A 13266-nucleotide genomic window follows, 5' to 3' on the forward strand; every position below is an offset into this window, starting at 1 on the left:
ATCATAATCATCAGCTGTTGGTATGCTGGCAGCAGCTCGCTGCCGAGCCACCGTCCTGCTGGGATGGCCTCAGCTGTCATCCCCGTCCCGTGGGGTGTTCCCTGCCGGCTCCACACACCGCCCCGGCACAGCAAGCCTGTCTGCACAGGGCAGCCAAAGCGGGAATTACAGACATTGCCAAGGGGAAAGAAAAAAAAAAAAAAAAACAAAAAAAAACAACAGAGTAGGACTCCAGAAAAGAGCTGCCTCACCTGGCTGTCGCTGCTCACCTGCCTGACTCGCTGCTCTTCCGATCCTGCCACTGGTAAGTATTGTATGAGCTGAGCAATTCCTTGCAGAAGACATTAGAGAATAAATTAAGTATTGGAGCAGATGTGAGTCATTCATGTTAGTACAAAAACTATAGAACAAACCCCATAAAAACAGGAATCCATGCATAAAGTAACATATGGAATGAATTGGAGATAAGATGTCAAATGCTGGAAAGTCCGATGCACATGTTGTAAACAACCTCTCCTATGCATTTCCCACATCCTCCTCCTGGTTTTATTATTTCCTGCAGTTGTTTTCTGTCACTTGCTAATTTATCATTTGTGATCTTCATCCTCTGTCCTCCTCTGATTTATTTCCAGGGCTCAGTAAGCCCTTCTCCCCTAACATAATCCATGCCTCTCAGGCCCAACATTCACAGAAAGATGCCCAGATAAAAATTTCATTAGCATCCACAAAAAGGGACATTCCTCTTTCTTTGTTTTAAGGCCATCTGACTTTGAAACGCCTTTACTGGAACAATAAAATCCAGGTCCAGCAGGCAGGCTTAGGTTGAACTTTGTTTTACAGCAACGGCAGCGGCGCAGCCAAGCGGGAGCAGAACTAACCAGGTGGGGAGAGAGCGGAAAGCCCTCGGGCCCTGGTGAGCCACCAGCAAGATGCCACGCGGGAAGCCCGCCCCAGCCTCAAAATCCCACCTCTTCCCATGGTGTGCATCATTTGTCACACCAGTTAACCTTCCTCAGCCCCGTGCCTGGCGTAGCTGGGCCACCGCCCTCCAGCTCTGCCACCATGAGACATCTCTGCCCAACCTAGAGGGGACCTGCAGGTGGCTGCTCTCTTCCCCAGACTGTTGCTTTGTCCTTTCTCCTGAAAGCTAAGGTGAAGCACCTGAGCAACTTTCAGCAGCTGAGGCACATCAATGGTGGCTCTTCACATGGCTTATTACCTTCTTACCTTCTACCCACCCCAGCTACTGGCATAGGCTGCTTGCTGCCTCTCACGTACCTCCCTTTGGAGCAGGAATGGCTTTCTGACCAAAAAGACCATCTTGCCACAAATAGAAGGTAGCTGCTGGTGCTTTCCTGGCTGGGATGAAGCGACCTCGGCTGCTGTAACGCGGCATTCCCCCGACACATTTGCAGAGGGTGCTGAGCTTTTCCTACCAGACCTCGCTCCATTCTAGGAGAGCTTTTCCAGATAAAGGCACCTGGGTGTTATCATTCAAAGCTGGATTACAAACCTCATCTTGTTTTGTAGGTCAGACTTTCAGCGGAAGTTATTACAAAATATAGGGGGGAAATAGAGTAAATAACAGGCAAATACATTACAAATTAGATTACAGGTAAGGTAATAAATAGGACGGACCTGACAAAAATGCAATCAGATAATGCTATCTTATTACCTTGAGAAACAACTCCCTCTGCTGAGGGAAAGCTTTATTGGCAGGGCTCGGTGCCGTGATGAATAACCCGCTGCGCCTGGCCGAGATAACGGGCAGAGGCCTGACTCTTCCCCGCTGGCACCGCCGTTACGCCAGCGAGGAGGGTGACGCGGTACAAATCCCTGCCTGCCGGAGCCCTGTGGCTGCTCTCTGCCGGGGTCCCGTGACAAGACAGGAGATTCGAGGAGCTCTAGCAATGCAATCTCCAAGAAAGTCTATTCCTCCTGAGCACGTGCATGTGTGCTGGGACCGCTAATATATCGAGCAGATGATAGTCACAGCTATTTAAGCAAGAATGAGGCAAGAGTACAAATCCATAGGTTCAGAGTTATTTGAAGTCATAGACTTTCAGACACTTGTATAAAAATCCTACTGCAATTCCATTAAAACCATGGCAATAAAAAAAGTCTTCTATTGTATTATTGACACCCATATGTTCCCTGTTTTTCTACTTTTTCATCTGCCAATCTCAAATGCTTCACAAGTGAGGTCCGTAACATACTACCTGTTTCCAAGAGAACAAAACTTAAGGCCAGCAGTACAGCCAGAGACAGAAAAAAGTCTAGGAAATGGGTATTTAGCATCAGCACTACAAAGTTGATGAAAAGGGATTGTTTCATGAGAGCAAAAATAGGACATCATTTCTGAGCGGAGGGGGGACCCTTCACAACTGCAGCCTCAGACGATGGCCCTTCGGGGTCCTGCCTTTAAGGAAAGGGTTGTAGGAAAAGTAGCTCTCCTCGCTATTTCAAGAGCATCCGTAAAGAACAGCAAGAACATTTCCAAAGGAATTTCATCTCACCAGATCTACAAACCAGCTGGGCACTGCTTCAGTGCAGTTTATGCTAGGACTGCTCCTGGGTTTGAGTTCGGTTCACATCCAAGATCCCATCCACAGAGAAAAAACACAGTTCTTTTCCAAAAGGATCACAAATAGTTTGTGGTTTGTTCCTGGAAATTTGAAAGGGGGATAAACAGATACCCTTGAAAAATGATCTGAGGAAAGGATCAAAATGTACCCCTGACTCAGGATGCTGGGGAGTCCCAGCTGAACATCACGGGTTATTGTAACACGGGGGAACCCCACCCAGCTCTGACTGAAAAGGGGCTTCTAGGACACGGAGCCCCGCTGCCAGGGGAGGACCTGGTACAGTCCATCGTCTGGGGCAGCCCAGCTCTCACTGCTGTTTGTGGCCGTGCAGCTTCTCCACGAAGAGGGGCTGCTTGCAGTAGCAAATATATCAGAATACATTTGTTTGCAAAAATAAGAGATCAGCACCTGAAAGGGTCAGCATGGTTATGTGTGGTTAGACAGGGAGATGGATTTCATTCAGTGGTCGGCAGTACCCTTGTGGTCCCGACTCCAGGCTTGGGGAAAGAAGCTAATACAGAAGTTTCTCTCCCGCCCCTGGAAGAGCGTGTGCTACACTCACTGAATTTAACCATGCTGAGGACAGGGCCAGGACAGGAGGAAGAGTGTATCAAGCTGCTCCCAAATAGCTGCTTTGGCAAGTGCTGAGCGTTGGCGTGTTTCACAAGAAGCCCAGCTGTCCCTTGTCACCCAGCAGCCGAGGTGCCAGCCTGGGTGCAGGGCCTCCAGGAGAGCAAGCCCACGCATGCCCCCGGCCCAGGTGCCACCCCGACAGCCCCAGCCTGCTCCCAGGGATGACTCAGAAACCATTCCCTACTTGTCTAGGGGTGGAGCTGTGCTTCGAATGCGAACAGTCATGTCGGTGACTCTTCCAAGTTTATATTTAATACAGGAACAAAAATCTCTTTTTGGATCTGCAGCTGTTCAAAGAGACTCCAGGCCACCTAGTCTGTTCCTAATCCAGTCAACATGGGCAGAAGAAAGGGAGAAGCCAGCAAGCCCTTTGCACAGGAGCAAGGGGAGATCGTTGCTTTGCCGTGGGGGTCCACCACCTCTGCAGCACTTGTCACCACCATGCCTCAGCCCCGTGGCATGCTGCTGCAAGCGTGCAAGTGTGCCCTGAGACAGTGGCTCCTAGCCATGGCTACTGTCACACGCAGCCCTCAGGGATGTGAATGACAGCGAGGGCTCTCTGCCACCTCAGGCAGTAGCCTACCATCTCAAAAATCAGCTACCATGAAGGCTGTTGAAGATACTGTGAACATTATCCCATGTCGTGGTGGCAGGTAAGCTCTGCCTTTGGTTTAGTGCTGTATTGGGAGCCAAAAAAAAAAAAAAAAAGCCAAAACAGTGCTTATGCTGAACAACGTTCTCCCTGCGTACCCTCAGAGAAGACCACAGATGTTAGAAAAAGCTCTGCCCTAATACCAGGAGAATTGTAAGTTAAAGTTCTTTAAAAAAAGTAAAAGCTCTGTAGTCAGCTGTCTCCTTTCCCTCACTCAGATAACAGAACTGTAGCTTGTCCTACATCTGCAGCTGGAGGGTCAAACACGAGGCTGTGAAACACTCACCTTCTCCACTTGGGTGATGATATCGCTCTGCACCTCCGCGCCTACTGCTGCAATCAGAAAGGGAAATGGAGGAATTCCTGCAGGCTTTTTGCCACCGTTGGAGTTGCAAGTAGATTTTTTTCAGGAACTGTAAGGGATTTTTTTTCTTTTTAATTAAACCACAAGCGTTCTTCTTTAGCAAACTTTCCACGACAGCATCTCCGGTTAATTAAAGGTTTAAGCTGTCAGGAAATACTATGCATTAAAAAAAATAAAATAAAGAGGAGAGCTACTTTAATAGCATTTGTTAATTGAAGTTCTCATCAAGTCAGCTGCAGGAACACAAGCTGTTCCCCAAGTAGATGGGCACCAGCACACATCCAGGCGTTCGCTTGCAGTTCCTACAGGTCAGGTTCCCACCTTCAGCCTGGCTTGTGTGGCACAGATGAAGGAGACAGTGCTGAGCTCTCTTGCCGTTGGGACAAATACAAAGATTTCTCCATAGTAAGGCTGGAGGAGGGCACGGGGAATTCTTGCCCACCACAACATATTATATCTTGCATTTTTAGCAACTGTAATTCACATTCTCTCCAGTTTTTGCCTCCATTTGCTGGAGCACAGGTTTTTCTGGATTAGGTGCAGCCTTTTTACTAGCTCCCAGCATTTCCAGGTGCCCCATGATGCCAGGACAAGCAGGTGTGGGAACAAGGGCCAGAGCAATGGGAGATTTGAAAGGAGACACATTGACTTCAGCATATGGCTGGGGGACATATTAGGGAGCACAAGAACAGAACCCTTGGGCAGTGCTCTTCTGCTGTGACCACCTTCAGTACTGCTCACTGGCTGCTTTTGACCAGCCCTACTTTTGTGTAGCTATTGCCACAGGAGAGCCAAGTCTTCTGAGTCCTGTTGGTCTCCAGATGTCTCCAGTGGTTGACAGTCTCTCCTGATGCTCCACCACACAGGCATTTTCTGGGGAGAGCCCCTGGATAAGCGATGGCTGCTGATCCCACAGCCTGGTTTTTCAGTGTTTTGGCCAGGAGGAAGCTGTCTAGCTCCAGGTCACTGCATCAGCAACCAGTGGCAGCCACTGCAAATAACCACAAAAGAGCATTTGAGACAAAGGAGGCAGGTAGTTTTATGGGCCGAGTTGCCGCAAACGATCAATAAACAAACATAGCACAGGGCAGACAAATATTTACCAGCAGCACCTGAGCCTGTAAGGTCCTGGGCACCCTGCAGTCCTCAGCACAGCTCTGGCAGGCACCCACGCTCCCGGGGGACCCCAGCACTGCTGTAACTCTACAGGGGAAGCAGAGCTGCTCAGCGGCCTCCCAAGGAGATGTGCTCCTGTGTGCATGCACACGTGTGCACACACACCCCCATCCCTCTCTGAGAAAGCGGAGAACCCTGCCAGTATTCAGACCAAACCCTTTTGTTACTTTGAATATGTCAAATCAGTCCTTTTAACCAGCTGAAGAACTATGTCCCTTAGACACATTCAAGCCCATAATTGAAGTTTGGACAGGTGACACTCAACAGAATAAAGAACAACTCAGGTGATGGGTGAGAGAACACATTAGCCAAAATAAAGCTTTGTCCTTAAAGCACTTTTAACGCCTGTGTCCTTTTGTGTGCAGGTGTTAAGCAGACTTCGGAGCCAAATCTCTACTTCTGTGATATGGAAGTGTGGCCCGATGCCAACTGGGATTTAGGCATCTATTAACACAGCTGGCAATACATAATATTGCACCAGGCATTTTGTGGGAAGGAGCACTTTCGCAGCTGGATGAAAAGTTTTACCCTCGTCTTCCTCCTAGAAAATTTCTCATAGAAAAGATTCTTGAATATTCATCCCTCACCTCTCCCGAGGGTTCCAAGAAGCTGAAGAGAGTGAACCACGCATCACCTCACTTCTTAAGATTCCAATCCCATTATTTAGGTGAAGTGCCTAGGAATAGACATTTCTTCCATACACAAACACTTTAAATATAAAGACAGAGTGATATATATTGTTCAGGCAACCTCCTGCTCTCAACGCAAAAGCTCCAAGGGGCTAACAACTAACCCCCCATCTCCTTGAAAAATAGTCAAAAGCAAGCAGTTGCTCCATGCAAAAAGCAGGCATAACCTCAAGGTCTACGCTTGCTCCACATCGATCTTTTCATGGGATCCACTGTGATTTCTTACAGGAAAATGCACACGGTGCTACAAATCCTGCCTACCTACAAGGGAACAACATTCAACCCTGAATGTGCTCAGGTGGATTAACATCTCATTTCCCATCACCAAATCATTGCTGTTGGTTAGAAAACAAGGCAGCAGCTTGATTTCCCCTACTAGCAGGACAGAATTTCAAGGCTGCTGTTTAGAAAACAAAGTAATGTTTAATTGCACACATTTGTTTTCCTGTTATTGAGCAAGAACAAGTTAGAAGCCCAACAGCATTATTTTTCCTTTCCCACATAACACCTCATTAATGCATTCAAACCTGTTTGTTAGAATTTGTTAGTCCCAGCGGCTTTCGTTGAACCAGAATGATCAATAGATGCAAACAGAGCAGGTAAAGAGGCAATCAGGGTCCTAGAAAGTTGAAATATTTTCCATTAGGACACTGTAATAACTTCCCCTGAGCGAGCATTTCAGCCGCTGGTGCTACAAATGAGGGGACATCCCAGGTAGAAACAACCCAGGTGAGACATGCGAGGGAAGAGATGCATCTCAATTTCACCACACAGAACAGAATGTGCTCTGGACAGCAAGATCTGCTCCAGACAGCTTGGGCTATCCCACGCAGGAGGGGTATTTCACAGGAAATTCTGCATACGGGAGATAATTGGAAGAAACCGCTCCAACGTTTCGGGTTCTGATCTCCTCGCAGTAATGAGCGCACAGGCAGACAATGCATATGCATGAGAACATAATTAAGAGTGGTGAAACCTGGAAGATTTTCAAACTCCATGGCAATTACCAACTTAAACACACAAAAAAATTAAGATAGCCTTATACCCAAAGGAAAGTTATTATTCAAAGTGCCTTGCCTCATTATAGTTAGCTGGAGCTCAACCAGCAGGCTAGCGAGCAGGGGAGGGCTGCCTTCCATTAGCAGCAGGTGCGCTCCCCGGGACGGAGGCAGGGTGCTGACATCCTTCTGCTCTTGCTGAGACATCTCAAACAGTCCCAAAATGCTTTATCGGAACAAAAATAGAAAGCAGAGGGCGCACATGACTGGCAGCTTGGGCTCCCCAGTTGCTCTTTGGGCTTCTCTGGTGAAGAGCATTCATGGACAGAGAGCTACCCTGTGTAAATAGATTCACTAAATAAATGTGGTAATTATACTGAATATTATTCTCAGTAGAAACAACAGCAGGGAGATGATTTGCATAAGAAATGTGGATTATTCATGTAAATGAATGTGTTATTTGTTTATAGAAAAGATTAAGCCTTGTCTAAAAGACCTAGAACTCAGCTCTATGTAAAAGCTAACACTTAGCCAGCATCTCATGCCTTCACTGTGCTCTGCCTACCTTTATCAAATTCATCTTTGCAGGACTAGCTATGTTTTTCTCATCAGTCCATTTTGCTAAAGCTCAAACTCCCCTCAGTCCAGAGGATAGTTAATTTTCGCTGGGGAGCCTGTTTTGGCTGCCATTGAAGTACCTTTACAGGAATTCAGGCTTTTAATCTCTGTTTCAGCAAGCTGAGACTAGTGGCAGGAGAAAGAGGAGCAGTTCCTAGGTTTGAAGAGCTGAGCAAAAAGCCTGACTTAGGAGGATGGGTCCTTTAGTTTTCTTCCTCCATGTGCTGGATGCAAGGAGGGGCTCAGGTCCCAGGCTGGCTCTGCCCTGCACAGTCCAGAAACATCCTCAGTTTTGGGCAGCAATAACCAGCATAGCCTTGCAGCCCCCAAGATCTGGGCTACTGATGGAGACCCTGTGTGCCCACCCTCTGTGCCACCCCATGGTGTGCTCACCCTCAGAGTACTTTCACCCTGCTACCTGAGCAATGCAGAAGGGGTTGATCCCATTGCAACCACCTCCTATTAATACCAGGACAGCCTCATCCCCAGCAATCCCAAGCCCAGGGTTATTCAGCAAGGGAGAAACACTGACTTAACACAAAAAGCAGAAAGGCAGCCTTAGCTGACACCGCAGGACCTTCACCCTGCCACTCACCCCTGCAAAACAGCCAACTCAGCTCCAGGACCCATGCTGGGAAGGGCACAAGCACACAGCACAGCCTCTTAGAACAGCAGCTTTACCCACAATCAGAAGATTTTCTCACTAGGCTTTGCCCTCAAGGACTTGCTAACTAGAGGCAGCTCTTCTTATATGCCAAGCGTTGAGGAGAAACACTCTCAGCTGATCCTAACTTTCATGAGTATGCAACAGTGTGGGCTACCTGAGGATCTCTTGCCTCCAGTTGCTTTAAATAATTTGAGAAAGGATGAATGTCTGCCTCACAGTCAAGCAGGAAGGGCTTGATTTACTGTCATGGTAAGCCCTCCGGTGACAGCTGTGTTCGCAGCTCAGGTTTTGGCACCTTAATTCAGCAAGGTGATGTGGACTTCTCTTGCTTCAGCTGTTTCAGGTGGTTGGAGCTGATAGAAGTTCTTTGATGTTTTTCAAATTTATTGCAACATTTTACGTAATTTAAAGAGTAGCGTTGAGGAATGGCACCTCCACATGGCCTTTCCACCAAATTTCTCCTGAGATTTTGTATTTCCAACTGCTTGTGCACCATTTAAAAAAAAAAAAGATTAAGAAGAAATAGGCGTTCTTTCTACTGGACTCAGCAATTTATTCTTGCAGCATATTAATTATTTTCTGTTAATTCATTCCCTAAATTCTTTGTGTGCTTAGCTATGTGTTAGTTTGATAGAGTATCCCTTTCTTTTTTGCATTTGATACAATTAAAGTTCTGCAAAACTCAGCAGTTTAAACTTGTGCACACTGGAAAATATTGATCCAGACAATGGCTGTGAAGTGCCCAAGCCTTGCTTCCATGCTCTGCCCTGCACAAGCAGAAGAGCAGGCTGAAGTGGAAAATGAGTTCTCAGTAATGCTCGTCTCAACCGTTCAAAAATCGTGAGCCCTTCAGATTAAACTACTTTGGAGATGCTCAGGGTTATTTCTGTTGTCCGTATTTGCCTGATGAGCGTTGGGATGCCAGGAGTCACAGTTCTCCACAGTCCCCACGGACGAGCATCTTAGCATCAGGCTAACATTTCTCCAGTATCGCTGAGAGGCAGGTACCGCAATGCTGGTAGAAGCTGGCCACAACGGATGCGCTCAGCAAGGGCATCCCATGGGTTTCAGAAAAGCGCTCTGACAAGGATGGCTCCAAGTCAAAATAAGACCTCCAGTGGTCTGTCCCACCACTCTCACGGATGCGGTCAGACCCCGGTGCTGGGACACGTGGTCCCACAGGAGCCAGTTCCTGCCTGACTTCGGGCATCAGCCCGGAGAGCTGGAGCTAATGAACAACTGGAGCTAATGTTGTTCAGGGGAGCAGGGGGGAGCACCGCAGCCCTTCAGTTTTAATCTGTTGACACATGTGCACCCGTGCCCTAAGAGTAGGAGACAGTTTTTAAGACTAGGGTTTTCTAAGCTGTGTGTAAGATTAATGAGCAGGTAGGAAGAGTGTGTGATGTTGAGTTTGTTTTCTTTTTGCTTTTGAAAGGAAGCACAATAAATGACATCAACCACCCAAGTTCAAGAGAAGAGGCAACATGAAATCTCATACCCAAAGATGTGCAGCCCTTCAAGATATTCCCTGCATCCACAATGGCCCGTGGCCATTTCCATGACCCTTTCTCTGGAAGGGGCGTGCTCGCTGTGTGCTCCAATGCTCTGCATTGCCTGCTCGGTTTTTAGGGGAAACAGGCTAACGGGGGGCTGGATCTAGAGACTTGCAGAGCAGGGATGGCCATAGCTTCTGGAGCGGTATCCCTAGCTAACACTTTGGTTTTGAAGGGGGCAGCGGGAAGAGAGAGACCGTGGTAAGAAGGCTATCTCAGACATAACCCCGCTCCTCGCATCCTCTGGAAACTCGGTGTTTAGCTGCAGAGGCAGGAGTCTTCTGCAGCCTCAGCCCAAGCAAAAAGCCGCGTTGCCGCTGTCAGCAGCCAGGCTGAAAGCACCCGGGTCAGGGTTGCTTAAGACCCAATTTCTCACTCATGAGCTCCAGCTCTTCAGCAGTGCAGAGCTGCTTTCAAGCAATAAGTGGTTTATGTCTAGCTGCAGCGTATTTATGAGAAAGAAATCCTGCTTTTACCTGAGGAAAAAAAAGCTACTTTAGAGGAACTACCTCTTTCATTTCATCTCGCTTAATGAGCACCAGCTATAGACAACCTTCTCAAAGCCACGTTTGCAGGAGCGTGAGGATCTCCACGTTTCTGCAGGGTGCTCAGCTCTTAACCCTTCCCTCCACACGAGATGCATACATGACTTGTTAGAAAAAAAAAATGGGTCTTTTTAAAATGTGACTCTTCATAGCAATCCGCAGTCTGGGTCTTTTGAATCTGAAAGTGTAATTTCCACATTTGTACATGGTTCACTAAATATTCCATCAAAATGGGCTTCAGGAGAAAACTGGAATTTTAATCGCATGCTTTCTTGACAGAGGTCCCCTGTGCTAGATTATGGGTGCAAATTTTCCTAGAAAAACTTGTTCCCCGTAACAGCAGTAGCAAAGTCCGTTCCCATTGTCTCACAAAACGGCTGAAAATTTCTACAAAACCCAACTTTGTTTTCAACTTGACTCTTACTATGAATTTGGACTGCAAGGACCAACCTGACCATCCAGCTGTAATGTTATTAGTGATAAAGGAGATGTGTAATTCACCCAAGAATCATTTTCTATGACACTTTCCACCACTTCTTCAACAAAAGAAAAAGTAGGAGATAAGCCCAGGTGGAAAGTACTTCTTCTGCCTTGTATCTGCAGCCACCATAACGCCAGGCAGGTGCTTTGCAAGTTGCATCACTCTCGGCACTGCCAGGCTGGGTAGAATTAGTCAGGATTTTGTAGGTTTTTTCCTTTATCTGTGGAAAGTCAGCTTCCTACATTACATAGCTGATCTGAGCAAAACAAAGGTCTGCCTGCATTGGAAGGGAGCGCAATGGAGACATTAATTTCCCCAGAACAGGTAGTGTAACAAATCAATCCTGACTGCACTGATAAATTGAACTTCAAGCTTGGTGATACTGCTTTTCAGGTCTAATCCAGTGTAAGACAGAGCAGGAAGGAAAGGCAAAGGCGCTCGTTAGCATTTCATTCGGCAAGGAGCTGCTCCCTGAGCAGGAGAGAAAAAAACTGAAGGTCTTCTTTTTCCCTTCTCTTTCAGCACACTATTGCAACTATTTTTGAGGAAGGTGACATGGGGTGCGCGGGGGCGCGTCCGCAGATAACGAAGTGCAGAAGAGCTGCCCAGCAATCGCTGGCTTCTTGCCAAGCTGCAAAGCTTGGGACGGGATCATAACTTGAGCTCCTGGGTGCCAGTGAGAAAAAAAAAAAAGTGTTGCTTAAGGGAAAAACCTGGCTCACAGCAGTACGGGGATTATACAGCAGCAATGCTCTGGTACGCACGGGGAAGAGGAGCTGGTGGGCTGGGCTTCGGGAGGCTGAGGTTCAGATCAAGTCTTGACTGCAGAGCCCCAGGCTGAGCACAGACTGATCACCCCGCCAGGCACTACAGAAGCACTTCTTTTTCTAAGTAGACAACAAGTCCTGCTCTCCAGGTCACACAGCAGCTAGGTCTTCCTCCCCTCAGCACTGTGGCACTGTAAATGGTAACAAAGGGGATTTTTTGCCCTTAAGTTTTATGAATCGGAATGTAAACATCACACCTGTGGGAAACTCCAGCTTTTCACCCCTCTTCCACTTGGATCACAGGGTTGCATTCAGCCAGTGTCCGGCAGGACTAACATTGGGAGAAAAGTCTCTCAGCCCTCCGTGTTTGGGCAGAAAGCTTGAAACATTGGCCTGAAAATCTCACAAAGGAAATAAAAAAAAGACTTAAGGTTTGCAAATTTCAAAATCCCATTGTTTTAATTGAGTCTAGACTAGAGAGGGGGTGAGCGAGGACTGGTGGACACTTGGATTTGGCAGTGGCTTTGACCCCCTCTTCCCACATTGTCTCTTCATTCCCATCACTGCCCTGTGCAAAGGTCTGCGCTGCTGGGACACCTCGCACCTGCTCTGCTCCACTGCCAGCCTTTGGGCACTGCCTGCCCTGGGAACCAGGTTTTTGCTTCCAAAAGCTTCAAAGTCCTCCTTTTTATGGCTCCGGTGCAATGACAACTTGCCCTTTAGAAGTCCCTTTTGTGGGTCATGAAGTCAGGACTACATGTACCGCTTAATAATTAAAAACAAAGCAACATTATTCACACTACACAGAGCATCTTGTGGTATGGTCAAAGTCCACTGGCACAGCTTGGCCAGCCACAATGGTGGTTTGCGCAGTAGCCACTTACATGAATATAATACCTCCCAGCAAAGGACTGTAACACGTTTTTCGGTAAGGCAGGAGTCTTGTTGGCTCCACTGTAAAATTGGTGAAAAGGAGAGATGTGACCTCAGACAGAGAACTACATCGCAGCGTCTCAACAGCACGTAGACCTTCAAATTTCAATTGCTTGCCCAGAAATAAATACACAGATAGGCAGAAATACTCAGACCTCCAACCTGGCCCAGCTTGGTGTCTCTCCAAAGGCGGTCCTCCCTAGCTGTCCAAGGGCAAAAGCCCCATCATCTTGGGCTGATTTGCCTTGGGGTAATTTGTCCCCAGAGGGCAGCTCTTTGCCTTTGGCCTGAAGCCAGATGTCAGGTCTCTGCCCACAGCTCTTCACTGAGGCCACGACCGCTCCAGCCATGCTTATTGTTGCTGTAAGTCTTAACCCCTTTTTGAAGCCTGTTGGGCTTGAGAGTAGAGCCTGTCCTGTTGCCATCTGGCTAGAAGCCCTCACCATGCAGAATGCACGCAGCGAGGCTCACAGGTACCTGCTCTACCCCGACTGCACACTAAAACATGTGCACCAACTATATCCAGGAAACATGAAATACTTCCAGTTGTGCACGTGTATCTTGTGGCAATAAGCTCTAGCTGAATATTTTGTTTGCAAAGGGTT

The 13266-nt window shown here is 47.6% G+C and overlaps 1 long non-coding RNA gene across 1 annotated transcript; it reads right to left on the minus strand.

Moving 5' to 3' along the window:
* Window positions 1–4606: 4606 nt before the first annotated feature.
* Window positions 4607–8415, minus strand: LOC148053174 (uncharacterized). The gene is made up of 5 exons (XR_015708937.1): window positions 8311–8415; window positions 7177–7434; window positions 6627–6718; window positions 5998–6086; window positions 4607–5225 (listed from the first exon to the last, which is right to left on the minus strand). It is a non-coding gene; the product is annotated as an uncharacterized LOC148053174 (long non-coding RNA).
* Between the last annotated feature and the right edge of the window lie 4851 nt (window positions 8416–13266).

Source organism: Nipponia nippon, unplaced genomic scaffold (genome assembly GCF_047370975.1).
Source record: "Nipponia nippon isolate SJK-2023a ecotype South Korea unplaced genomic scaffold, ASM4737097v1 scaffold_4, whole genome shotgun sequence".
NCBI classification, from domain to species: Eukaryota; Metazoa; Chordata; class Aves; order Pelecaniformes; family Threskiornithidae; genus Nipponia; species Nipponia nippon.